The sequence below is a fragment of the Leptodactylus fuscus genome, chromosome 2 (genome assembly GCF_031893055.1).
Source record: "Leptodactylus fuscus isolate aLepFus1 chromosome 2, aLepFus1.hap2, whole genome shotgun sequence".
NCBI classification, from domain to species: Eukaryota; Metazoa; Chordata; class Amphibia; order Anura; family Leptodactylidae; genus Leptodactylus; species Leptodactylus fuscus.
In genome coordinates this window covers 26,892,989-26,905,832 of record NC_134266.1, presented here as the reverse complement: position 1 = coordinate 26,905,832, position 12,844 = coordinate 26,892,989, and positions in this window count along the sequence as shown.

Genomic DNA, 12,844 nt, shown 5'->3' with positions numbered 1-12,844 from the left:
CTGGGTTATCAGGCAGGGACACTACATGTATCAGAAGATATCCCGGCCTCAATAAAGAAATCATGGCTGATTTTCTGACCTTAGAAAGTTTCTCCATTGGTGGTCGTATCCATTGGCATCCGATCAAGATAACAGACTGTCACCACTAAGAAAGTTACAGAAAATCTTTAAAACTCTGCAGAATTTTTAATTACTTATATTTGCAAAAATGTTTAACTTTGAATCATCTACAAATTAAAAAATAATTATGTAGATGGGAATATCCCTTTAAATTTTCCCTTATCCACTGATCATGAGGACGAGGTACTTTGTACCCAATACGAATTGTTGCGTATTTAGGCTTAGGCATGGCGACATATTGCACAACAAAAATGTAATCGCATCCCTAATTGGAGAGAATCCCAATGAGTTGGATTTTGGTCACAGGTTGCTCTTCACTCACCGCAGGCGATCGCTTTAAATAACCGCTGTTTCCCCCTTATAACCCAGTTCACACATTGTACCGTACTTTACCGCGGGATTTCAGCGTGGTTATATAGTAGGACACGTGTCCTCAGACACGACTGTCATTTATTTCAGACTTTATGGTTCTACCTGTAACTCATTAATCTTAAATAGTAGCCAACACTTCCTTGTATTTTCCCGAGTCACATAGTGCCGCCATATAATGCACAGTATATGAGGGCCGGGTCTACTAGGATAGGCTGGTTCACTGCAGGACACAGATCAACAACGCAGGTGTGAGATACTGACGTATACACACTCACACTATTACCAGCCGTGACGGGGTGGATGCTTATATATACCCAGAGGAACAAACGAGGGACGAAATGTACAGCAAATTTATATATTAATAGCCGTGTGGACCCAAATAGTATATATAATGCCCCATTGTTGTGGCCCCCACACAGTAAAATGGGCAAAAAGGGAATTAATTAATATTCATCTTGTTCCGCTCCCCGCAGCCCACTTCAGTCCCTGTTACTTGGATGGGAAACGTAGTGACATCACTGTAATGCTCCCTGGATCCTCAGATACCTGTGGATGCCTAAACACATTGCTTCCTTCTATAGGCCAAAGTAGGTCCATGCCACAAATAAATGGGGGTCTCTAATAAAGTGGCCATTCAGTGTATACCCCCCTCTCTCCAAAATCTAAAGGGGTTTTTACCTATAGCTGTGTATGGCACATCCAAATGCCAGCCCCAGAGGACCTGATGACTTTTCTGTTTTAGTAAATTCTTTGAAAAATATCAATTTTGAGGCAACTATTTTTTAACTCTATGTTCCTCTGTTATTCCTCCTGATAACTCTTGATTGATAACGTAAGTGTTAGCGGTTGGGGGTGTGACCCTATATAGACCGGTACTATCAAATCACTGCTGACTGTCTCTGACTGTGTACGGACGCATGCTTTTGAAAAAGAGACTGTCAGTTTATTCTTAGATTTCCAGGAGGTATAACAGAGGGACATCCAAATAAAGCTGATCAGAAAAGATTATCTAAATCATTGTTTTACAAGTATTTATACTCTCGGGCTGACTGTTATGGGGCCACACACCAGTTGGCACTGTCATGGGTTCACTATACATGACTCTGCTATTGGTTGGCTCAGTTAGGGGAACACTGGTTGGTACTGCTATGGGGTCACCATGGTTGGCACAATTATGGGAGTATTATGGGAGGACTGTGGTGGGCACATAAGCTGAAGCTATTATGACTGTGATATATCTGGTACTGTTATGGGGTTCCTGTAGTCAGCTCTGTGGTTGGCACTGCAATGGGACACTACCAATATGGGGTCATTATTGTTGGCACAGTTAGGGGACTATGAAGCAAGGACTGTGATGGCGACTGAGGCTATTATACAGGCATTATATCTGGCACAGTTATGGGGATCCTGTAGTCAGCTCTATTATGGCCCCACAATGGTTGGCACAGTTATGGGAACACAGGTCAGTACTACTGTGGGGTCACCATGTCTGGGACAGTTATGGGACGATTAAGGGAGGACTGTGGTAGGAACTGAAACTATTATGGCGGTGATATGTCTGGTACTGTTTATGAGGTTCCTGTAGCCAGTTCTGTGGATGGCACTACAATGGGACACTACCGCTATGGGGTCACTATGATGGGCACAGTTATGGGACTATTGAGCAAGGACTGTTATGGCGACTGAGGCTATTATGCAGGCACTATATCTGGCAGTGTTATGGGGTCCTGTAGTCAGCTCTGTTATGGCCCTCGATGGTTGGCACAGTTTCGGGAACAATGACTAGTACAGCTTTGAGGTCACGAGGGCACAGTTATGGGACTATTAAGGGAGGACTGTGGTAGGCACATGGCGGTGATAAATCTGGTACTGTTATGGGGTTCCTGTAGTCAGCACTGTGTTGGCAATGCTATAGGTCCGCTATGGATGGCCGTAATATGGGACACTATTATTGTCAGTTATAGGGCACTGTGACTGGCACTGGTCATCCTAAAGTCTAACACAACACAGACAGCATGGCGTATATGTCCTCACTCCATCTCCAAAACCTAGAAGTATGTACAGTCTTATTACCATATATCATGTCAGCCGAGGCACCTTGTATGAGGTTCCTGGAGAGCGGGCCCAGCCCAGGTAGGCCTCAGGTCTTATCTCATCTCCCCATAAGCAAACAATGATGCAAAAGGGATTAGCGCCTTGTATGTATTTGACTAAATAAAAACTGAACAAACAGGTAAATCCGGTCTTCTATGTGTACAAGGAACTGGTAACGCAGGGTTAATAGCAAAGCGATAACACGGAGGGCCCCTCAAGCCTGTGTACATGGCCCCTTCTGACAGATACTTGCTGACGGCTGTGTATTATAATGACATCATGGCAACCGCCTACACAGACTTATGGGAGTGTAATGCTTATCACATACTTGCCAATATATTGGGCACACCCTGCACGCTGTGAAGATGTTCAGCAGGGGCCACATCCATTACCGGCCATCTTGTGGGCTTTTTGGTGACGTAGGTCTATTATGCGCTGGCCATGCCCCTTCTTCCCAACATGTCACATATAAGGGCCCTTTAAAGGAGTGCAGGTTGACTTGAGATCATCAATACAGTGTTGGCCAAAAGTATTGGCACCCCTGCAATTCTGTCAGATAATACTCGGTGTCTTCCAGAAAATGATTGCAAGCACAAACTCTTTGGTAATATCTTCATTTATTTTGCTTGCAATGAAAAAACACAAAAGAGAATGAAAAAAAAGTCAAATCATTGATCATTTTACACAAAACTCCAAAAATGGGCCGGACAGAAGTATTGGCCCCCTCAGCCTAATACTTGGTAGCACAACCTTTAGACACAATAACTGCACACAACCGCTTCCAGTAACCAGCAATGAGTTTCTTACAAGGCTCTGCTGGAATTTTAGACCATTCTTCTCATTCTTCTTTGGCAAACTGCTCCAGGTCCCCCCTGAGATGTGAAGGGGGCCTTCTCCAAACTGCCACCAAGAGATCTCTCCTCCCCCACAGGTCTTCTATGGGATTCAGGTCTGGACTCATTGCTGCCACTTTACAAGTCTCCAGGGCTTTCTCTCACCACCATTTTCTAGTGCTGACCTGAAGTGTGTTTTGGGTCATTGTCCTGCTGGAAGACCCCTGACCTCTGAGGGAGACCCAGCTTTCTCACACTGGGCCCTACATGATGCTGCACAATGTGTTGGTAGTCTTCAGACTTCATAATGCCATGCACACGGTCAAGCAGTCCAGTGCCAGAGGCAGCAAAGCTACCCCAAAACATCAGGGAACCTCCGCCATGTCTGACTGTAGGGACCGTGTTCTTTTCTTTGAAGGCCTCTTTTTTTTCCTGTAAACTCTATGTTGATGCCTTTTCCTACTTTTGTCTCATCTGACCAGAGAACATTCTTCCAAAACGTTTTGGCTTTCTCAGGTAAGTTTTGGCAAACTCCAGCCTGGCTTTTTTATGTCTCTGGGTAAGAAGTGGGGTCTTCCTGGGTCTCCTACCATATAGTCCCTTTTCATTCAGACGCCGACGGATAGTACGGGGTGACACTGTTGTACCCTCGGACTGCAGGGCAGCTTGAACTTGTTTGGATGTTAGTCGAGGTTCTTTATCCACCATCCGCACAATCTTGCGTTGAAATCTCTCGTCAATTTTTCTTTTCCATCCACATCTAGGGAGGTTAGCCACAGTGTCATGGGCTTTACACTTCTTGATGACACTGCGCACGGTAGACACAGGCAGGGTCGGCTCCAGGTTTTTATGGGCCCTTGGGCGACAGAGCCTCAGTGGGCCCCCTTGTAAAGGAGGCGGGGGAGTCGAGACACTGTGCATCGCAGATGAAGCGAGTGACGTCATGCAGGAGTGTGGCGTCACCAACGCCATACCTCCCAATTTTTAAAGAGAAGAAAGAGGAGCAAAATGTGCGGCGCGCTCTGCGCGCCACGGCAAATTTGGCTCCACCCACTTTTGTTGATTCCACCCATTCTCATTCATTTATCATGTGCTCCCACACAGTACAATCCTCCTACAGTCACCCGTAAATTATATGCCCCCCCTCCATCTCTCCCCCAGTTTCATATACACCCTTCCTTTGCCCCCAGTTACATGTCCCCCCCTCCATCTCTGTCCCCAGTTTCATCACGTTCTCCCCCTTCATCTGCCCAGTTTCATGTCCCCCGTCTCTGCCCCAGTGTCATGCTGTTCTCCTCCCCTTCATCTGCCCCAGTGTCATGCCATTCCCCCCTCCCCTTCATTTGCCCCCCAGTTTCATTGGGCCCCCTCCATCTTTGTCCCCAGTTTCATGCCGTTCTCTCCCCACAACCTTCATGTTCTCCAGTGTCATGCCGTTCCCCCCCTCCCCTTCATTTGCCCCCCAGTTTCATGGGCCCCCTTCATTATGTTCCACCTTTATATTTAATACAAAACAAACACACTCATCTTCCATCACTCACCTTCCATCGATCCCCCGACGCTCCTCTCTCCAGTCACATACGCGATTAAAGCAGGAGCTGTGAGTTCAGCTCCTGCTTAGCTGCGGCCCGGCTTGCGTGTGTAGGCATGATGACGTCATCGCGCCTACACACGCAAGCCGGGCCGGAGCTTTAAAGTAGGAGCTGAACTCACAGCTCCTGCTTTAATCGCGTATGTATTCCAGCTCATCGGCGGACGGACGCCGATGAGCTGAAATCGTGACAGGCAAGTGCTGGGGGGCCCTCAGAGGCTCTGTGGGCCCCGGCACTTGCCCGACTATGCCGTGCGCTGACGCCGGCCCTGGACACAGGAACATTCAGGTCTTTGGAGATGGACTTGTAGCCTTGAGATTGCTCATGCTTCCTCACAATTTTGCTTTTCAAGTCCTCAGACAGTTCTTTGGTCTTCTTTCTTTTCTCCATGCTCAATGTGGTCACACAAGGACACAGGACAGAGGTTGAGTCAACTTTAATCCATTTTAACTGGCTGCAAGTGTGATTTAGTTATTGTCACCACCTGTTAAGGTGCCTCAGGTAAGTAACAGGTGCTGTTAATTACACAAATTAGAGAAGCATCACATGATTTTTCAAACAGTGCCAATACTTTTGGCCACCCCCTTTTTTATGTTTGGTGTGGAATTATATCCAATTTGGCTTTTTGACTATTTTTTTTGTGGTTTTCCATTGAAGACAAATTAAATGAAGATAATAATACCAAAGAATTTGTGATTGCAATCATTTTCTGGAAGAAAATGAGTATTATCTGACAGAATTGCAGGGGTGCCAATACTTTTGGCCAACACTGTATCTAATCCTTTGGTGTGTGGTACTGTGTGCAGACGCGTGTATCTAACCTTCCCTGTGTGGTATTGTGCGCAATAGCATGTATCTAATCCTTTGGCGTGTGGTATTGTGTGCAGTGGCGCATATCTAATCCTCCATTGTGTGGTATTGTGTAAAGACATGCATATCTAATCCTCCAGTGTGTGGAACTGCCTGCAGATGGGTGTATCTAATCCTGCGGCATGCGGAACTGTGTGCAGACATGTGTATCAAATCCAGCAGCATGTGGTATTGTGTAAAGACGTGTGTATCTAATCCTGCAGCATGTATAACTGTGTATAGACGTACGTATCTAATCCTCTGGCGTTTAAAACTGTGTGAAGATGTGTGTATCTAATCCTTTGGCATGTGGTACAATGTGTTGAGGTGCGTATCTAATCCTCTGGCGTGTGCAGACTTGCGTATCTAATCCTCCAGCATGTGGAATTGTGTGTAGATGCGTGTATCTAATACTGCGGCGTGTGTAACTGTGTGCATTGGCGCGTATCCAATCCTCCGGCGTGTGGTATTGTGTGCAGTAGCGCATATCTAATCCTGTGGCATGTGTAACTGTGTGCAGATGTGCGTATGTAATCCTCCTGCATGTGGTATTGAGTGCAGTGGTGCGTATCTTATCCTCTGGCATATGGTATTGTGTAAAGACTTGCGTATCTAATTCTCCAATCCTTCTGCATGTGGTATTGTGTGCAGTGGTGCGTTTCTAATCCTCTGGCATGTGGTATTGTGTAAAGACGTGCATATCTAATTCTCCAGCGTGTGGTGCTGTGTGCAGACGTACATATCTAATCCTCTGATCAGCATGTGGTACTGTGTGCAGACGTGCGTATCTAATTCTCCAGCATATGGTATTGTGTGCAGTGGCGCATATCTAATCCTCCGGCGTATGGTATTGTGTGCAGTGGCGCGTATCCAATCCTCCAGCGTGTGGTATTGTGTGCAGTGGCGCGTATCTAATCCTCTGGCGTGTGGTATTGTGTGTAGATGCGCGTATCTAATCCTCTGGCCGGCGTGTGGTACTGTGTACTGTGTAATCCTCTCCTGTGTGATATTATTTGCTGACTTGTGTATCTAATCCTCTGGCGTGTGGTTCTTTGTACAGACGCGTGTATCTAATCCTCTGGTGTGTAGAACTGTGTGCAGACACGCGTGTCTAATCCTTTGGCATGTGACATATCTAATCCTCTGGCATGTGATACTGTGTGCTGACCTGTGTATCTAATCCTCCAGCGTGTGGTACTTTGTGCAGACACGTGTATCTAATCCTCTAGTGTGTAATGTGTGCAGATGCATGTATCTAATCCTTTGCCATGTAATACTGTGTGCTGACCTGTGTATCTAATCCTCCAGTGTGTGGTATTTTGTGTAAATGCATGTATATAATGCTCTGGCATGTGGAACTGTGTGCAGACGTGCGTATCTAATCCTTCGGCTTGTGGTACTTTGTGCAGACGCACGTATCTAATCCTCTGACATATGATATTGTGTGCTGACCTGTGTATCTAATCCTCTGATGCATGTATCTCAGCTTGGTTATCAGTGTTGGATTGTACATGTGCAGTGACTGTGTGTATTGCAGTTCGAATATGAGTGAAAGACTTGCAGGTTTGTTTTGGCTAATGGGGGGTCAGGGTGTTGGGAAAGCTGTATCTCCGGAACGGTACGTCCAAGTGAGTTGGATTCTTGTCTTAAACCTTCCCGGACACCTGAAGTATCTGTGTGCCAAATTTGGTGAAGATCGGTCCAGTCATTTGGTCGTGCATAAAGAACAGACAGAAATTCATTTTTATAAGATAGAGCTATGTCAGGACATGGATTCTGAATGTTATTTGATGGCTGCTGCCACCTAGTGGAAAATGTAAGAACACTTTACCTGCATATGCTTGCTGTGGCTTATAGAAGGTCTACTGTGTTTGTCTTTATTTTAATAAACCGATCCTGATTAGAGATGAGCGAACAGTAAAATATTCGATATTAGCCGAATCCTGTACTCTGTATGGCATTCGGCCAATCAACGCTGGTCAATGCATTCCTATGCCGAGATGTAGCAGTGCTGGCTGTGCGCTCAGCTCAGCTACTCTGGAGATGCAGCCAAGCTGAGCGCACGGCCAGCACTGCTACACCGGAGAACTGCTGAACCCGGCTACACACTCAGCTCTGCTGCATCAGAGATATGCTGTACCCTGCTGCACACTCAGCTCTGCTGCATCAGAGATGTAGCAGAGCTGAGTGTGCGCTGAACCCTGCTGCACACTCAGCTCTGCTGCATCAGAGATACGCTGAACCCTGCTGCACACTCAGCTCTGCTGCATCAGAGATGCCCTGAACCCTGCTGCACACCCAGCTCTGCTGCATCAGAGATGCAGCAGAGCTGAGTGTGCAGCAGGGTTGAGTGTGCAGCAGGGTTCAGCAGTTCTCCGGTGTAGCAGTGCTGGCCGTACGCTCAGCTCAGCTTCAACTCCGGAGTAGTTGAGCTGAGCGCACGGCCAGCACTGCTACATCTCGGCATAGGAATGCATTGATCAGCGTTGATTGGCCAAATGCCATACAGAGTACAGGATTCGGCCAATCAACGCTGGTTCTGCCGGAGGAGGCGGAGTCTAAGATCGGTACACAGCAGTCTCCATTCTGGTCCGATCTTAGACTCCGCCTCCTCACAGATGAGCCTCCGGCAGAACCAGCGCTGATTGGCCGAATGCTGTAGTCTGTATGGCATTCGGCCAATCAACGCTGGTCAATGCATTCCTATGGGAAAAAGTCAGCTTGCGCATATCGCAAGCTGACAGGGATCCCAGCCAGATAGAGCCCAAAGAGCTGGGTAAGTGACATTCCCACCTAAATAAAGGTAATCCCTAGCTAGCCCTGCCTGTACATCTATCCGTCTCACAGTCACATAGTTCACAGTCTCAAGTTAACCGAATGTTAAATCCACTATTCGTATAAATTGGAGGTCACCTGATTTAGCCAGCCAATTACTTCTTGCGATTTTTTTTCGATGCCTCCCTTGTCGTAGTTCCTGTCCCACCTCCCCTGCGCAGTTATTGGTGCAAAAAAAGCGACAGGGAAAGTGGGAGGGGATACGAATTTTTAGTGCGTTTTCCTCCTGGTATTCGATTGGAATCGAACACCTCGAACGGCCTGATATTCAATCAAATATCTATTCGATCGAACGGTGTTCGCTCATCTCCAATCCTGATGTGACAAAGGGATTCTGTTCACACTGTTGCAGTTTCTTTGGATCCATTTTGTTTTGAGTAATCAGGACATCTAATTGTAGGTTCCCATTAATGTCACCGGGTGTGCAGCAACCAATTTATATATATTTATTTTACATGCAATAGTTAACAATTAACACATTTCTCAAAATATTCCTGACTATTTGCAGGGTAGCAGGCACATTATCCTCTCGATAGCGGTCACTGCCATTAGGGGGCACCACTTCCATGCAGGGGGCAGGTGAAAGGTGTCACAGTAACATCCACGTGCCAGCATTCAAGGTTTCCCAGCAGAGCATTGTCCAGTCCATAGCAGTGTCCCCACCGTCTTCCATTGCTCTATGGTCCAGTGATATTCGCATGTCCACTGTAGGTGCTTTGGTGATGAACAAGGGTCAGTATGGCCGCTCTGACCAGTCTGTGGCTACTCAACCCCATACACAGCAAGATGTCATGCCCTGTGTGTATTATCCCCTCTCAATTAGTCAACAGGAGCGTTTCCAGAAATGAATGCTCCAGTAGCTCTTAGAGTCAGACCACACCGGTCCTTACATACATCAGTGAGCCTTGGACTCCCACGACTGGTTGTCCCTTCCTGAACCACTTTTGAAAGGTACTAACCAGGGGCGTAACTACCGGGGAAGCAGGAGAGGCGGCTGCCACAAGGCCTGGGACATTAGGGGTCCGGCGACAGCCGCTACCGCTGCGTTTTTTTGTTTGTTTGTTTTAATAGGCCATTACCGGCTGGAGTAACTCCAGCCAGTAACGGGTCCAATATACTAACCGATCCTGGCAGGGTCCGGGATGGGTAAGTGATGGCGCAGGCCCCACAAGCACTATTATACTCGGGGGTCGTTTTTCAGACCATGTCAAAAGTTCGCCATGGGGCCCTGCCATTCCTAGTTATGCCACTTGCACTAACCCCTGTATACTGGGAACACCCCACAAGTCCTGCAGTTTTGGAGCTGCTCTGACTCACCCGTTGTCAATTTTCCTGTTTCTAACACATCAACACTTAACTCTTCACGTTCTTCCACCCCATAGCAGTTGTCACCTGAATCACAGTTTTCCTCATGCGTTCACACTTCCCTTTTTGGAGCAATGACAGCACCATTGTTGCTCCAAAATGGTAATATGCATATTGAAAAAAACAGCGATCTCAGTAAGGGCGGGGTCACATCTGCGCCCGGTCTCCACTTTGTGGATTTCCGTCTTCTGCCGACAGGAGATGGAAACCCAGCATTCAGTGTCCGCCCGTGAGAGTCTTCTGATTTCCGTGGCAAAAGCGTTTTTTTTGCATGTCCGACTTTGTGTCCAGTTAAAAAAAAAAACTGGTTTGATTTGAATGGGTTTGAAAACTGACTGCCGGTTTCAGTCTCCTGTCCAGTTTCTCGGGCAGAAGACGGAAACCTGAAAGCAGAGACCGGGCGCAGGTGTGAACTCGCCCTAACAGAGGCAGCGATTCACAAGGGTAAAACTGATTCAAAATAGAAATGGGAATTAGCACATAAAAATTAACTTTTATTATTACGTTTAAAATTGGCACAAATGATTAAAATACACGATTCCTGCTGATAGGGAAGGACCATAAAGAGGTTATCCATTACCCCTATATTAAGTTGAATGTGGTAACGTGGATTTGGCTTTATTCGCAGGAATAAAACTAATAACATTACTAGTGAGGCATAAACATTAGAGTAGCCTCAGAGCCCCCAGTAGTTAATTTGCTGGGGCTCGCTACACAAAGCCTTATCTCTCACAGGTTAGGCATAGATATTGGAGTAGCTACAGAGACCCCAATGATAAATTTGTTGGGGCTCGCTACAAATGGCGTTTCATAAATTTCATCAGGAGAGTGATAGCATACGACAAGCCTAAGCGATGAAGATTGCGGTGAAAACTGCAGTTCCTGGCGCCCTGCTGTTGGATGCCAGTACTGTCATCCATAATTACTTTTGTTTTGGTGACTGCATCTATGTAGCGCCGACTGGCACCGCAATGAGGAGCAAAATGGCGCCACAGTACGCTAATCTTTTCATGGCCAAGCTTGAGAATGACTTCCTATCCACCTGCACCACCAGGCCTCGGGCCTACTACCGCTTCATTGACGATATCCTAATCCTTTAGACTGGGTCTGAACAACAGCTGGAAACCTTCCATGAACAATTCAACCAGTTCCATCCCACCATCAACCCGACGCTCAATCACTCCTTCACTGAAAAACTTCTTGGATGCAGTCATCAAGATACAGGACAACCAAGTTTAGACATCGCTGTATCGGAAGCAGATTGACCACCCTACCTACCTAAGATGGGATAGCTTTCATCCCAAACACATAAAGAACTCCATTGTCTACAGCCAGGCTATCAGATACCATTGCATATGTACAGACGCTGTAGATATGGACAAACACTTGGATGACCTCAAAAATACATTCTTGAGGCAGGGTTACCATCCAAGAACAGATGAAAACCAAATCACCAGGGCCAGCAGAATACCAAGATCGGAGTTATTAAAATACAATACCAAACAGGAAAATAATTGGGTGCCCCTTGTTGTCACATATAACCCACACCTGGAGACGCTGAGAGGTATCACACGCAAATTACATCCACTACTACAAAAAGACAACTGTCTAAAATCCATATTTCCAGACCCCCCTCTCCTGTGCTACAGACAGCCACCAAACCTCAGGAATATGGTTATTAGCAGCTCACTGTCACCTCCAATTAACGCTAGGTTCACACCTGCGTTCATCTGTCCGTTCTGAGCTTTCCGTCTTCTACATGCAAGAAGACGGAAAGCACAGACCGGGTCTGGCCGTGAGTGGCGGTATTTTATGCTCTCCGCCGCGAAACAGTTTTTTTAAATCCGGACACAGAGTACTGCATGTCCGACTGTGTCTGGATTAAAAAACCCGGTTTCGCGGCGGAGAGCGTAAAACACTCACCACCGCTGACGGCCGGACAGCTTTCTCACCAATTCAAAAGAATGGGTGAGAGTCCTGCAGGATTCAGTCTCCTGCTCTGTTTTATGCAGGAAACGGAAACCTGCACAACGGAGAGGGCAACGCAGATGTGAACGAGCCCTGACACAGGAACAGACAGGCCAGACACTTAGGATGAGGATGAACTCACACAGACATACGATTAGAGAGCAGAGAATGGACCTCCCTGTGCCAAAACACTTCTGCAATCAAAATCATAATATCAATGATATGAAGATCCTGGTACTAAGAGGTAATTTCAGAAACAAAAAAGATCGGCGTGTGTGTGTGTGAATACAAGCTTAAAGGGGGTTAAACCAGTCACAGGGTTTTATGTCGTTTTACAACAAGTAGACCCCGAGTCACTGACAGTGAAGCGCAAATGGGTTAATAAGACTCCACACACCAATATGGTGGTCTCTCCCTAAGGAGTGATGATATCCCCTTAACCCTATCTAGAACCCTCTCACCTCTGTCAAGTCAGTCTTTTCTGCGCCGGGCTGAAGAGATCCAATCAGATAGAAACAGCCGTCCTCAGCTGAGACACTGTACTTGGTAAAATCCCATATCATTGCAGCAAAGGTATGCTGTTACAGCAGGGGTATTGCTGAAGTAATGATTCTTGTTCATATTGTATCATTCATTCTTGGTTGTTTGACTTTCATACAGTGTTTTTACATATATTGTGCAATGCTGGTGCATAGACATTGATATTGTGTGCAGGGCTCTTTAAGTAGTTTTCTCCCATAATTCTCTGTTTCTGTTACTCCTCCCTTCTTGTTGCATCTTCTTCCTGGATATGTGTTATTCAGTCTGTAACCACTG